The sequence below is a fragment of the Eleutherodactylus coqui genome, chromosome 11, assembly GCF_035609145.1.
Source record: "Eleutherodactylus coqui strain aEleCoq1 chromosome 11, aEleCoq1.hap1, whole genome shotgun sequence".
Taxonomy (NCBI): domain Eukaryota; kingdom Metazoa; phylum Chordata; class Amphibia; order Anura; family Eleutherodactylidae; genus Eleutherodactylus; species Eleutherodactylus coqui.
Window position 1 is genome coordinate 110,043,687 of NC_089847.1, and position 13,812 is coordinate 110,057,498.

The window sequence follows — 13,812 nt, forward strand, 5'->3', positions numbered from 1 at the left end:
TGGAGCAGCATATATCAGATCTAGAGAAGCAGAGGTTATATGTGTGTTTACATGCATTCTATGCCACTGATTTAGTAATTGCAGAGCCAATTTTGCAATGTGTGACTAGTCCAGAAGCCTTCAGACAAATATATGTGTGTCTCTATTTAGTACTTTTAGTTGCACAGCACAGATGATCGTGTAATTTGCCAGTGTGTTATCGGTGGTTTACCATAAAACAACGGATAAATGTAACAAGTTATCTTAACTCATATTGCCTACATCTGGATATCAATGGGCCAAAACAGTGGAGGGAGCGAACCAGAGCCAGTGCGGACCAGAACAAGAGTGAACCAGAGCAAGAGAGCGCACACCAAAACCAGAGCAAGAGAGCGCAAACCAGAGCAAGCGAGAGCAAACCAGAGTGAGTGCGGACCAGAAGAAGATTGAACCAGAGCAAGAGCAAACCGGAGCAAGAGAGAGCAAACCAGAGCAAGAGAGGAAGCGAGAGACCGAGCACGAACCAGAAACAGAATACTAACCAGAGCGTAACAGAGTGTGAACCAGAGTGCAAAAGAGAGCAAGCAAAAGAGAACCAGAGAGAAAGCGAGAGAGAGAGAACCACAGAAAGAGACAGAGAGAACCACAGAAATAGACAGAGAGAAAGCAAGAGAAGCACAGAGAGAGAGAAACAAACAGAACGAGAGAGAAAGAACGAGATCAGCACAGAGCGAGAGAGAGAGAACAAGAGCAGCACAGAGGGAGAGAGAGAACGAGAGCAGCACAGAGCGAGAGAGAGAACGAGAGCAGCACAGAGCGAGAGACAGAACGAAAGCAGCACAGAGCGAGAGAGAGAACGAGAGCAGCACAGAACGAGAGAGAGAACGAGAGCAGCTCAGAGCGAGCGAGAGAGAGAACGAGAGCAGCTCAGAGCGAGCGAGATAGAAAACGAGAGCAGCTCAGAGCGAGCGAGAGAGAGAACGAGAGCAGCTCAGAGCGAGCGAGAGAGAGAACGAGAGCAGCTCAGAGAGAGAGAGAGAACGAGAGCAGCTCAGAGCAAGAGAGAGAACGAGAGCAGCTCAGAGCGAGAGAGAGAACGAGAGCAGCTCAGAGCGAGAGAGAGAACGAGAGCAGCTCAGAGCGAGAGAGAGAACGAGAGCAGCTCAGAGCGAGAGAGAGAACGAGAGCAGCTCAGAACGAGAGAGAGAGAACGAGAGCAGCTCAGAGTGAGAGAGAGAACTAGAGCAGCTCAGAGCGAGAGAGAGAACGAGAGCAGCAAAGAGAGATAGAGAGAACGAGAGCAGCAAAGAGCGAGAGAGAAAGAGAATGAGAGCAGCACAGAGCCAGAGCGACAACGAAAGCAACTCAGACGCGGAGAGAGAACGAGGGCAGCTCAGAGCAAGAGAGAGAGAGAATGAGAGCAGCTCAGAGAGAGAAAGAGAACGAGAGCAGCTCAGAGCGAGAGAGAGAACGAAAGCCGCAAAGAGCGAGAGAGAGAACGAGAGCAGCAAAGAGCGAGAGAGAGAACGAGAGCAGCAAAGAGCGAGAGAGAGAACGAGAGCAGCAAAGAGCGAGAGAGAGAACGAGAGCAGCAAAGAGCGAGAGAGAGAACGAGAGCAGCAAAGAGCGAGAGAGAGAACGAGAGCAGCAAAGAGCGAGAGAGAGAGAACGAGAGCAGCACAGAGTGAGAGAGAGAGAAAGAGCAGCACAGACCGAGAGGGAGAACGAGAGCAGCACGTAGCGAAAGAGAGAACGAGAGCAGCACAGAGCGAGAGAGAACGAGAGCAGCACAGAGCGAGAGAGAACGAGAGCAGCACAGAGAGAGAGAACGAGAGCAGCACAGAGAGGGAGAGACAGACGGGAGCAGCACAGAGCGAGAGGGAGAGAAAACGAGAGCAGCAAAGAGAGAGAGGGAGAGAGAACGAGAGCAGCTCAGAGCAAGAGAGAGAAAGAAGAAGAGCAGCTCAGAGAGAGAGAACAAGAGCAGCTCAGAGCGAGAGAGAGAGAACGAGAGCAGCTCAGAGTGAGAGAGAGAGAGAACGAGAGCAGCAAAGAGCGAGAGAGAGAGAACGAGAGCAGCAAAGAGCGAGAGAGAGAGAACGAGAGCAGCACACAGCAAGAGAGAGAACGAGAGCAGCACAGAGCGAGAGAGAAAACGAGAGCAGCACAGAGTGAGAGAGAGAGAACGAGAGCAGCACAGAGTGAGAGAGAGAGAACGAGAGCAGCACAGAGTGAGAGAGAGAACGAGAGCAGCACAGAGAGAGAGAGAACGAGAGCAGCACAGAGAGAGAGAGAACGAGAGCAGCACAGAGAGAACGAGAGCAGCACACAGAGAGAGAGAACGAGAGCAGCACACAGAGAGAGAGAATGAGAGCAGCACACAGAGAGAGAGAACGAGAGCAGCACAGAGAGGGAGAGAGAGACAGGAGCAGCACAGAGCGAGAGGGAGAGAAAACGAGAGCAGCAAAGAGAGAGAGAGAGAGAACGAGAGCAGCAAAGAGAGAGAGGGATATAGAACGAGAGCAGCACAAAGAGAGAAAGAACGAGAGCAGCACAGAGAGGGAGAGAGACGGGAGCAGCACAGAACGCGAGAGATAGAGACAGAAGCAGCACAGAGCGAGAGGGAGAGAAAACGAGAGCAGCAAAGAGAGAGAGGGGAAAAAACGAGAGCAGTACACAGAGAGAGGGAGAGCAGCACAGAGCTAGAGAGAGAGAACGAGAGCAGCACAGAGCAAGAGAGAGAGAGAGAACGAGAGCAGCACAGAGTGAAAGAGAACGAGAGCTGCACACGGCGAGAGAGAGAATAGAGAGCAGCAAAGAGCAAGAGAAAGAGAGCAGCATACGAGTGAGAGTGAACAGAGAGCAGCAGAGAGAGAAAGAACAGAGAGCAGCATTGAGAGTGAGAGAGGGAACGAGAAAAGCGCAGAGAGCGAGAGAGGGAACGAGAAAAGCGCAGAGAGCGAGAGAGGGAACGAGAAAAGTGCAGAGAGCGAGAGAGGGAACGAGAAAAGCGCAGAGAGCAAGAGAGGGAATGAGAAAAGCGCAGAGAGCGAGAGAGGGAACGAGAAAAGCTGAGAGAGCGAGAGAGGGAACGAGAAAAGCGCATAGAGAGAGGGAGGGAATGAGAAAAGCACAGAGAGCGAGAAAGGGAACAAGAGAAGTGTGAGAGAATAATAGAAGCACTGAGGGGGAAAAGGCGCACAAGAGATAAAAAGTAAGAGCCAGAGAGAAAAGCACAGAGAACCAGAGAGAGAAAAAAGCACAGAGAACCAGAGAGAGAGAAAAGCACAGAGAACCAGAGAGAGGGAACGAGAAAAGCACAGAGAGTGAGAGAGAGAACGAGAGATCCACACAGAGCGCAAGAGATCGAGATCCACGCAGAGCGCAAGAGATCGAGATCCACGCAGAGCGCAAGAGATTGAGATCCACGCAGAGCGCAAGAGATCGACAGAGAGCAAAAGACAGAGATCCACAGAGAGCGAGAGAGAGAATGAGTGAACGACAGAGAATGAGAGCGAGAATGAGTGAACGACAGAGAACGAGAGTGACAATGAGCGAACAACAGAAAACAAGAGCGAGAATGAGCGAACGGCAGGGAACAAGAGCGAGAATGAGCGAATGACAGGGGACAAGAGCGAGAATGAACGAACGACAGGGAACAAGAGGAAGAATGAGCGAACGACAGGGAACAAGAGCGAGAATGAGCGAACGACAGGGAACAAGAGCGAGAATGAGCGAACGACAGGGAAGAAGAGCGAGAATGAGCGAACGACAGGGAACAAGAGCGAGAATGAGCGAACGACAGGGAACAAGAGCGAGAATGAGCGAACGACAGGGAACAAGAGCGAGAATGAGCGAACGACAGAGAACAAGAGCGAGAATGAGCGAACAACAGAGAACAAGAGCGAGAATGAGCGAATGACAGGGGACAAGAGCGAGAATGAGCGAACGACAGAGAACAAGAGCGAGAATAAGTGAACAGCAGACAACAAGAGCAAGAATGAGTGAACAGCAGACAACAAGAGCGAGAATAAGTGAACCCAGGGAACAAGAGCGAGAATGAGTGAACAACAGGGAACAAGAGAGAAAATGAGAGAACCACAGAGAGCGTGTCAGAGAGCAACAGAGAGCATGCCATAGAACCACAGAGAGCGCCAGAGAGAGGTCCACAGAGAGCAAGAGAGAGAACGAGTCAACCACAGAGTCAGAGAGACAGAGAGAGAGAGAGAAAAACACAGAGAGAGACACACAGAGAGAAAGAGAGACAGAGAGACAGAGAGAGAGAGAGAGAGAAAGACAGAGAAAGACAGAGAAACAACCAGAGAACTGCAGAGACAGAGAGAACCGCAGAGAAGGAACCAGAGAACAGCAGAGGTAGAGAAAGAAACACAGAGAGTGAAAGAGAGTACAGAGAGTAAGAGATATAGCAAAAGAAAAGCAGAGAACCACAGAAGGCGAGAGAGAACCACAGAGGGCGAGAGAGAACCACAGAGGGCAAGAGAGAACCACAGAGGGCAAGAGAGAACCACAGAGGGCGAGTGAGAGACAACCACAGAACCACAGAGAGCGAGAACTAGAAACGCAGAGAGAGAAAATCCCAAAGAAAGAGAGAGCACAAGCGAGAGAAAGTGAATGACATAACGAGAGAACCAAAAAGTGCAAGCAAGAAAATGAGCAAGCTCGCAACACGACCCCCATAGACAGCGCACAAGAGAAGACCATAGAAAGTGCGCAAAAGAGAGCCCAATAGAGAGTGCGCAAAAGAGAGCCCAATAGAGAGTGCGCAAAAGAGAGCAAGACAACCCCCATAGACAGCTCGCAAGACAAACCCTATAGACAGCGCGCAAGACAACCCCCATAGACAGCGCGCAAGACAACCCCCATAGACAGCGCGCAAGACAACCCCCATAGACAGCGCCAAGACAACCCCCATAGACAGCGCCAAGACAACCCCCATAGACAGCGCCAAGACAACCCCCATAGACAGCGCGCAAGACAACCCCATAGACAGCGCGCAAGACAACCCCCATAGACAGCGCGCAAGACAACCCCCATAGACATCGCACAAGACAACCCCCATAGACAGCGCGCAAGACAACCCCCATAGACAGCGCGCAAGACAACCCCCATAGACAGCGCGCAAGACAACCCCCATAGACAGCGCGCAAGACAACCCCCATAGACAGCGCGCAAGACAACCCCCATAGACAGCGCGCAAGACAACCCCCATAGACAGCGCCAAGACAACCCCCAGAGACAGCGCCAAGACAACCCCCATAGACAGCGTGCAAGACAACCCCCATAGACAGCACGCAAGACAACCCCCATAGACAGCGCGCAAGACAACCCCCATAGACAGCGTGCAAGACAACCCCTATAGATAGCGCGCAAGACAACCCCCATAGACAGCGCACAAGACAACCCCCATAGACAGCGCACAAGACAAACCCCATAGACAGCGCGCAAGACAAACCCCATAGACAGCGCGCAAGACAAACCCCATAGACAGCGCCCAAGACAACCCCCATAGACAGCGCACAAGACAACCCCCATAGACAGCTCACAAGACAACCCCCATAGACAGCGCACAAGACAACCCCATAGAGCGCGCACAAGACAACCCCATACACAGCGCACAAGAGAACCCCATACACAGCGCACAAGAGAACCCCATAGAGTGCGCAAGAGAACCCCATAGAGAGTGCGCAAGAGAGAGCAAGATAATCGCATAGAGCGTGCAGAGAACCCCATAGAGCGCACAGAGAACTGCAGAGAGAGAACCACAAAGAGTAAAAGAGAAAACCACAGAGAGAGAAAAAGAGAACTACAGAGAGTGAGAAAAGCAGAGAACTACAGAGAGCAAGAAATAGAGCGGGAGAATCAGAAAAGCACAAAGAGAGAGAGAACCACAGAGAGTGAGAAAACTAGAGAACCATAGAGAGTGAGAGCGAACCACAAAAGCACACAGAGAGTGAGAACCGCAAAGAGAGAGAGAGAAAGAAGGAGAGAAACACAAAAAGAGAGAGAGAGAGAACCACAAAGAGAGACAGAGAGAGAACCAAAGAGTGAGCGCAAGACTAACCCACGGAGCGAGCGCAAGACTAACCCACTGAGCGAGCGCAAGACTAACCCATGGAGCGAGCGCAAGACTAACCCACGGAGCGAGCGCAAGACTAACCCATGGAGCGAGCGCAAGACTAACCCATGGAGCGAGTGCAAGACGACCCCATGGAGCGAGTGCAAGACGACCCCATGGAGCGCGCGCAAGATGGACCCATAGAGAGAACCAGAAAAGCACAAAGCGAGAGAGAAAGAACCACAGAGAGCAAAAAATAGACCTAGAGAGAGAGAAGCAAAAAAAGTGAGAGAGACAATAAGAGAAGCATAAAAAGTGAGAACTACAGAGAGCACAAAGAGTGAGAACCTCAGAGAGAGCGAACGAGAATGAGAGCGAGAACGAGAGAGAGAGAGAGAACGAGAGAAAATGAGAGAGAGAGAACGAGAACGAGAATGGGAGAGAGAGAGAACGGGAAATAGAGAGAACAAGAGAGAGAGAACGAAAGAGAGAGAACGAGAGAGAGAGAACGAGAGAGAGAGAACGAGAGAGAGAACAAAAGAGAGAGAACGAGAGAGAGAGAACGAGAGAGAGAGAACGAGAGAGAGAGAACGAGAGAGAGAGAACCCCAGAGAGCGAGCGAACTAGAGAGTGAGAAAGAGAGAAAACCACAGAGAGTGAGAGCAAGAGAACCATAGAGTGAGATAGAACCAGAAAAGTACAGAGAGAACCACAGAGAACGAGAGAGAACCACAAAGAAAGACAGAGCACAGATGAGAGCAAAAGAACCACAGACAGTGGGAGAGAGAGAACGAGAGAGAGAGCACGAGACAGAGAGCATGAGACAGAGAGAGCACGAGACAGGAAGAATGTGAGAGAGAGAACGTGAGAGAAAGAACGAGAGAGAAAGAGAGAACAAGAATGTGAGAGAACCCCAGAGAGCGAGCGAACTAGAGAGTGAGAAAGAGAGAGTGAGAACCACAGAGAGAGAAAGAGAACAACATAGAGGTGAAAGAGAAAACCACAGAGAGCAAGAGAACCACAGAGAGAGAAAACCAGAAAAGCACAGACAGAACCACAGAGAACGAGAGACAACCACAAAGAAAGAGAGAGCACAGACGAGAGCAAAAGAACCACAGACAGTGGGAGAGAGAGAGAACGAGGGAACCCAGAGAGCGAGAGAGAGAACCAGAGAACCCAGAGAGCGCACAAGAGAACCAGAGAACCCAGAAAGCGTGCGAGAGAACCAGAGAACCCAGAGAGCACGCAAGAGAACCAGAGAACCCAGAGAGGGCCTGAGAGAACCAGAGAACCCAGAGAGTAAAATAGAGAACAAGAGAACTCAGAGAGCGAGAGAGAAAATGAGAGAACCCAGAGAGCAAGAGAGAACTGCAGAGAGAGAGGGAGAACCAGAGAATAGTTGAAAGAGAGAGAGAGAGAAAACCACAACGAGTGAAAGAGACAACCACAGGAGTGAAAGAGAGAACTAAAAAGCAAGAAAAAACAGAAAACCACAGAGAGCAAGAGAAAAAAAACACAGAAAAGTAGAGCGAAAAAGAAAGAACCAGAGAACAGCAAAAAGAGAGAGAGAGTACCACACAGAGAGAACAGCAGAGAGAGACAGAGAACCACAGAGAGGGAGAGAGAAAACCAGAGGGCGAAAGAGAAAACCATAGAAAGCAAGAAAAAGAGAGAACCACAGAGAACAAGAGAACCCCAGAGAGTGAAAGAGAGAACCAGAAAAGCACAGAGAGAGTACAAGCGAGATCCAAAGAACCTCAGAGAGCGAGAGCACCCAAGAGAGCGAGAGCACCCAAGAGAGCGAGGGAAAGTGAGCAAGGGAACCCCAGAGAGCGAGAGAAAGAAAACGAGAGCAAGAGAGCAAAAACAAGCGACAGAGCAAAAATGAGCAAGAGAAAATGAGCGAAAATGAGCGAGACCGAAAACAAGCGAGAGAGTGAAAACGAGCAAGAGAAAGTGCGCAAAAACGAGCGAGAGAGCGAGCAAAAACGAGCGAGAGAGTGAGCGAAAACGAGCGAGAGAGAGAGCGAAAACGAATAAGAGAGCGAGAATGAGCACGGGAGTAAAAAAGAGCGAAAATGAGCGAGAGACCGAAAACAAGCGAGAGAGTGAGCAAAAACAAGCGAGAGAGCAAGCAAAAACGAGCGAGAGAGCGAAAACGAGCGCGAGGGAGTGCGAGAGAGTAAAGATGAGAGAGAGCAAAAATGAGAGAGATAGAGTGCGAGACAGCAAAAACGAGCGAGAGAGCGAAAACGAGCGAGAGAGCAAAAACGAGCGAGAAAGCAAAAATGAAGGAAAACGAGAGAGAGAGAACGAGAGAAAGAAAACGAGAGAGAGAGCGAGAGAAAGAAAATGAAAGAGCACGAGAGAAAGAAAACGAGAGAGCGCGAGAGAAAGAAAATGAGAGAGAGCAAGCGAGAGAAAATGAGAGAGAGCACGAGAGAGAGAACGAGAGAGAGAATGAGAACGACAACTAGAGAGAACGAGAATGAGAGAGAACACGAGAGAGAGAGAACGAGAAAGAGAGACAAAGAGAGAACGAGAGAGAGAGAGAGAAAGAGACAGAAAGATATCGAGAACGAGAGAGAACGAGAATGAGAATGAGAGAATGACAGCGAGAGAGAGAACGAGAAAGAGAGAAAAAGATAGAGAACGAGAGAGAACGAGAATGAGAACGAGAGAACGTGATAGAGAGAGCAAGCGAGAAAAAGAGAGAACGAGAGAGAACAAGAGAGAACGAGTGAGAAAGAGAGAGAACGAGAGAGAGAGAAAGAGAGAAAACGAGAGAGAGAACGAAAAAAAGAGAAAACGAGAGAAAAAGTGAGAACGAGAGAAAGAACGAGAGAGAGAACAAGAGAAGGAGAGAAAGAGAGCGAACGAGAGAGGAAGAGAGCGAACGAGAGAAAGAGAGCGAACGAGAGAAAGAGAGCAAACGAGAGAAAGAGAGCAAACGAGAGAAAGAGAGCAAACGAGAGAAAGAGAGCAAACGAGAGAACGAGAGAAAAAGAGAGAATGAGAATGAGAGAGAACGAGAGAGAGCAAGAACGAAAGAACGAGAGAAAAAGAGAGAATGAGAGAAAAAGAGAGAACGAGAGAAAAAGAGAGAACGAGAGAAAAAGAGAGAACGAGGTGAAAGGAGAGAACGAGGTAAAAAGAGAGAACAAGAGAAAAAGAGAGAACAAGAGAAAGAGAGAGAACAAGGGAAAGAGAGAGAATGAGAGAGAACGAGAGAGAATGAGAGAGAACGAGAGAGAACGAGAGAGAGAGTGAGCGAAAAAGAGAAAACGAGAAAAAGAGGGAGAAGAAGAGAAAGAGAGAGAACGAGAGAAAGAGAGAACGAGGGAGAGAGAGAGAATGAGGGAGAGAGAGAGAACAAGAGAAAGAGAGAGCATGAGAGAGAGCACGAAAGAAAGAGAACGAGAGAACAAGAGAGAGTGAACGAGAGAGAGCGAACGAGAGAAAGAAAGCGAACGAGAGAAAGAGAGCGAACGAGAGAAAGAGAGCAAACGAGAGAGAGAAAGAGAATGAGAGAGAGAGAACGAGAGAAAGAATGAGAGAGAAAGAGAACGAGACAAAGAGAGATTGAGAAAGAGAGAGAACGAGAGAAAGAACGAGAAAAAGAGAGTGAACGAGAAAGAGAGAACAAGAAAGAGAGAGAACGAGAGATAGAGAGAGAATGAGAGAGAACAGAGAGAACGAGAGAGAGAATGAGAGAACGAGAGAGAGAATGAGAGAAAGAGAGAGAACGAGAGAGAGAGAGAGAGCGCGAGAGAGAGAACGAGAGAAAGCAAGCAAGAATGAAGAGAACGAGACAGAAATTGCACTCACATATAACCACTGTATATACTTGTATAGAGGCGATATAGTCTATAGAAAAGAGAATGATAAACTTTGAAGTGCTGGATTTCTTATATATAATTTTGGGGTTTCTTTATAATACAATAACCTTCTACACTTACCCTAGGTTAAACATTACATGCACAGTACATACACCCACAATGATATCAATCCACATTTTTCCTATCATCCCCAATTAAAAAGGCTCCTGAAATTGTCTGCATGCATTATGTATAGGAGAGCAGTAATATCTGTCCATTATGAATATTGTATAGGAATATATTTTTTATAACACACCAATTTAAAAAAATCATACAAAAGTGCAGAACAAAAGGCTTCCCATCCACATCAGTATACACTGGACTTTAGTACAACAGCTGTCCCAGCTGCCGAAACGCATAATACCATGCAATGGTAAGAGGGGGGAAAGTGGCCGTCCCGTTGTCATAACTGTGGGTTTTAATCAAACTGTTATTAATTTCTAAGCATTTGGAAAGTCCATGAAGCAATTTCTGCATTAGCGAAACGCGCTACATCATATGTATCACACTTTAATTGTGGATCTGGGAAACACTAGCTGCAGATAATTGGCAGGAATTTAGCCTTCCACGCTGCAATTCAACCATCCAAGAAATGAACCGATATAATACATCTGCAAAGTAAACCGGCATTGCCTCAATATACTGCGCTCACTAGCAATTTCCTTCCTAGTATACAGTTGATGCCAGTCTTACCAACCCTCTAAGCAGGCGCCCCATATTCACCAATGTAAGTGCACCAAAACTCCCACAAATACAGCACCCAGACCTCATATGGATACAGAATTCTATACAGTCATTTGTAATTACAGCAATCAAATAGCAAAAGGCGAAAACATGGCATGCAAGTAAAGCAAAACTAGCAAGTCAAAACACCATTACAAATACACAATGTAATAAAAACATATACAATGCAATAAAAACATATCATACACTAAAAAAATACATTAACTCCTGGGTGAATCATCCTAGTTTATTAGTACATGGCATGCAAATGTAACAAGATGAAAACTGATGTTTTTTAAAGGGTCCATGCTGCTAGAATCTATACCTCCCCTGCCCAGCAATGGTTTAAGAGTTTGAAAAGTCTGCTGCTCACTACCTATTGAAGTCCATGTTGGACTGGATGCTGATCGCTGATGGTCTCCCCTGTAGAAAGCCAGAGATCTCCCTGCTGGCTGATCCTCAGTGTCTCCTCTCACTCCTCTCTCTCTCTTTCTCTGGCTGACACACTCCCTGTCTCCTGCTCCCCCCTCCCCTCCGCCTTATTCTGGGATTGATTGATTACAATCAGTGACCAAAGGCTGTGACATGGGCATGCACTTGGCTCACAACTGCACAGTGAAATACAGAGTCTGGGTCTACGACAGATGAAGGGGGGGTTTGCATGAAAGATATTAATATTTCACTGCACCAGGGATATGACAGGTTGAGCGATTATTAGGGGGCAAGCTATTAAAAGGCGGCATGGCAGGGAGAGGGGGGGGGGGGTCTTTTTTATAATAACTGCAAGCAGTACAGGAGTCTATGGGTATATTCACGAGGGCGTTTTTTATTACAGTCCTTAAAAAAAAAAAAAAAGACGATTTTTTTAGAGATTTTCACGCAATTTTTTAATGCGTTTTTGTGATTTTTTCTACAAAATTTTTCTCCGGTTTTACATCCCATTTTTACGCGCATTAAAAAAAAAAAAAAAAAAAAGCATGATGGCCCAATTATGTAATTAAGGGTTCTGCACACTCTTTTACGGTTACCATGGCTACATTCGATAAAAATGCAAGAGCAATCCGTTTTTTTTCTAAATCGCACCCATAGACTTGAATGGGCGATTTTTTTTATCCAAAAATTGCAATAAAATAGTTCATACTGCAATCTTTTATTTTTTGCTCAGACTGTTCATCCGATTAAAAAAAAACGCGTGTGAACAGAACTGTTTAAAATAGTACACTTTATTTCTGTCCGAAAATCTGATCATTCATGTGAATACACCCCTAACCTGTAGAAAAATCCTTCGACTCAATATTAAAAAAAAAAAAAAATATTCTGTAAATAAATTATACAAAACACTGCAAAATATTTTTTTTCGAAACACCCAAATAACTAATTTTTATGTTAAAATTGATGTTAGAATTATTTTTTTGCCTTTTTGGAAGCATAATTAAGAATAAAATGATCAAAAAAATATGTGTCCTTTGCAAATATTTAGATTCTAATTAATTTATATTTACAAAGTTCAAATCAATGAACCGAAAATAGAAAATATTACCCAAAAATTTTTCAAAAATATTTTGGAACTTTGATGGCGAATCCCCCCAGCCTAGACAGGGTTAAAGATAATAATAAAAAAAAAAACATGCAAGGGTTTAAAAGATCAAAGCCTATGTCTTCCAACCTACCCTACCTTAGTCTTACAACACAGTGGTCGCTGTAAAGACTTGTTAACCCCTTCCATACCTTGTCTTTGCAATCAAACTTATGCAGAATAAATGAGCCATAAATTGCAAATAAAATAGTTTTTTTTTTGTCCACATTTTAAATGCCTGGTTTTGGCGACTTACTTATTTTCTGTTGTAATACACAAATCCCTCTTCCCCTTGCTAAGGCCTCGGATCACCAAGGGGATTATTATATATATATAAGAGTGCATGCATACAGTACAGTATATGTGGTGTATGTGCCCTGTGCATGCAGGAGGAGGGGGGATGTGTCTGTATATGACTGCCCAGCCTCCATCACAATAGACATCTCCCTGGGAATATTATTCAGTGTGTGCCCCCCACCTCCTCCCTTCCCTTGGCCTGATGTGACATTGCAATGCCCCCCAGACCTTGCAAAATGCATCTAATGCCTACTGATTCTACCTGGAAGAAGAAGAGGGACAGAAAGGAAAGAGAGAGAGAGGGGGAATGAGAAAGAGAAGGAAGGAAGGAAGGAAGGAAGGAAGAGGGGGAGGGAGAGGGCAGATCATGTCGCTCTCCAATTAATTAGCAAAGGAAAATCATGCAACCTACTACAAGCCCAATGAGTGCCCCCTTGCTCTGCCCCCCTGCCCTGTGCTGTGATGTGGGGGTTGGGGGGCACAGCCCCTGTCTGCCCTGCTGCTAGCTATGACAAGGCACCTCTAACCCAAAGGCTTTGTGTGTTGTTTCTATCTGATTTACATCCCCTTTGCTATAATGTGGGTGAGGATGAGGAGTCTTTACCTTGCTGCTTGTGTCCCTGGCTGGGCTGCCTTCAGTGCAATGCTGGGAGCAAGTCCATGGAGGCTGAGGGTCGGGAGGTGCTGTCAGAAGGAGCAGACAGGGTGAAACCTTCGACCCTGAGGGTCCCCCGGCTGCTCTAGAGTGGAAATGAGAGACTCAGGCTGGAAAATGAGAGCAGCCTCGATCTGAGGAGGGAGCAGAGAGTGCAGAGAGCAGGGGCTGCCACTGGGTCAGGGAGCAGAGAGAAGCAGCACCGGGGTCACCCCTTCTGCTGTGTGCTCTCCCTCATCCTGCAGAGCCGCTTCTTGCCACATTCTTTATTTGTTTAGACTTCACTTGATACTTTGTTGCAGCAGTGACATGGAATGGATACATTCACACTGCAGTCCCACAGCATGCAATGTACTATGGAACACAACATGGGGAACCAGTGCTGGTCTGTGACATCTGTCAGTCACAGCTGGACACATCTTTATACAGGGTGCTTCAAAAAGACCCAGCCAGCGCTATATCTCTATACTGGGGTTCTAAATGGAAATAACAATAGCGTATTAGAATAGGATGTGCTATAGGATGGTATGGCGCATGGACCCCTGGACTTTGATTTTGTATTGTGGCCCCTGTAAGAGAGTAAAACCTAATTGCAAGTCCAGTTGTGCTCTTTTACCTGCACTATTAT

General features: G+C 47.0%; 1 protein-coding gene and 2 pseudogenes across 2 annotated transcripts in view; 2 read left to right on the forward strand and 1 right to left on the reverse strand.

The window, feature by feature from the left end:
• The window catches only part of MPPED2 (metallophosphoesterase domain containing 2), a 170,643-nt gene extending 157,317 nt beyond the window's left edge, over window positions 1–13,326 (reverse strand). Inside the window, exon 1 of one of the 2 annotated variants that reach the window (XM_066583232.1) lies at window positions 13,134–13,326. The gene's annotated coding sequence lies outside the window, so the exon portion shown is untranslated. Of the gene's footprint in view, window positions 1–11,032; window positions 11,120–13,133 lie in introns of those variants that run through there. The other variant, XM_066583233.1, reaches the window with a different exon arrangement.
• LOC136581771 (octapeptide-repeat protein T2-like) lies at window positions 274–5,917 on the forward strand (annotated as a pseudogene).
• Window positions 6,808–9,493, forward strand: LOC136581772 (RNA-binding protein 25-like; annotated as a pseudogene).
• Window positions 13,327–13,812: the final 486 nt, after the last annotated feature.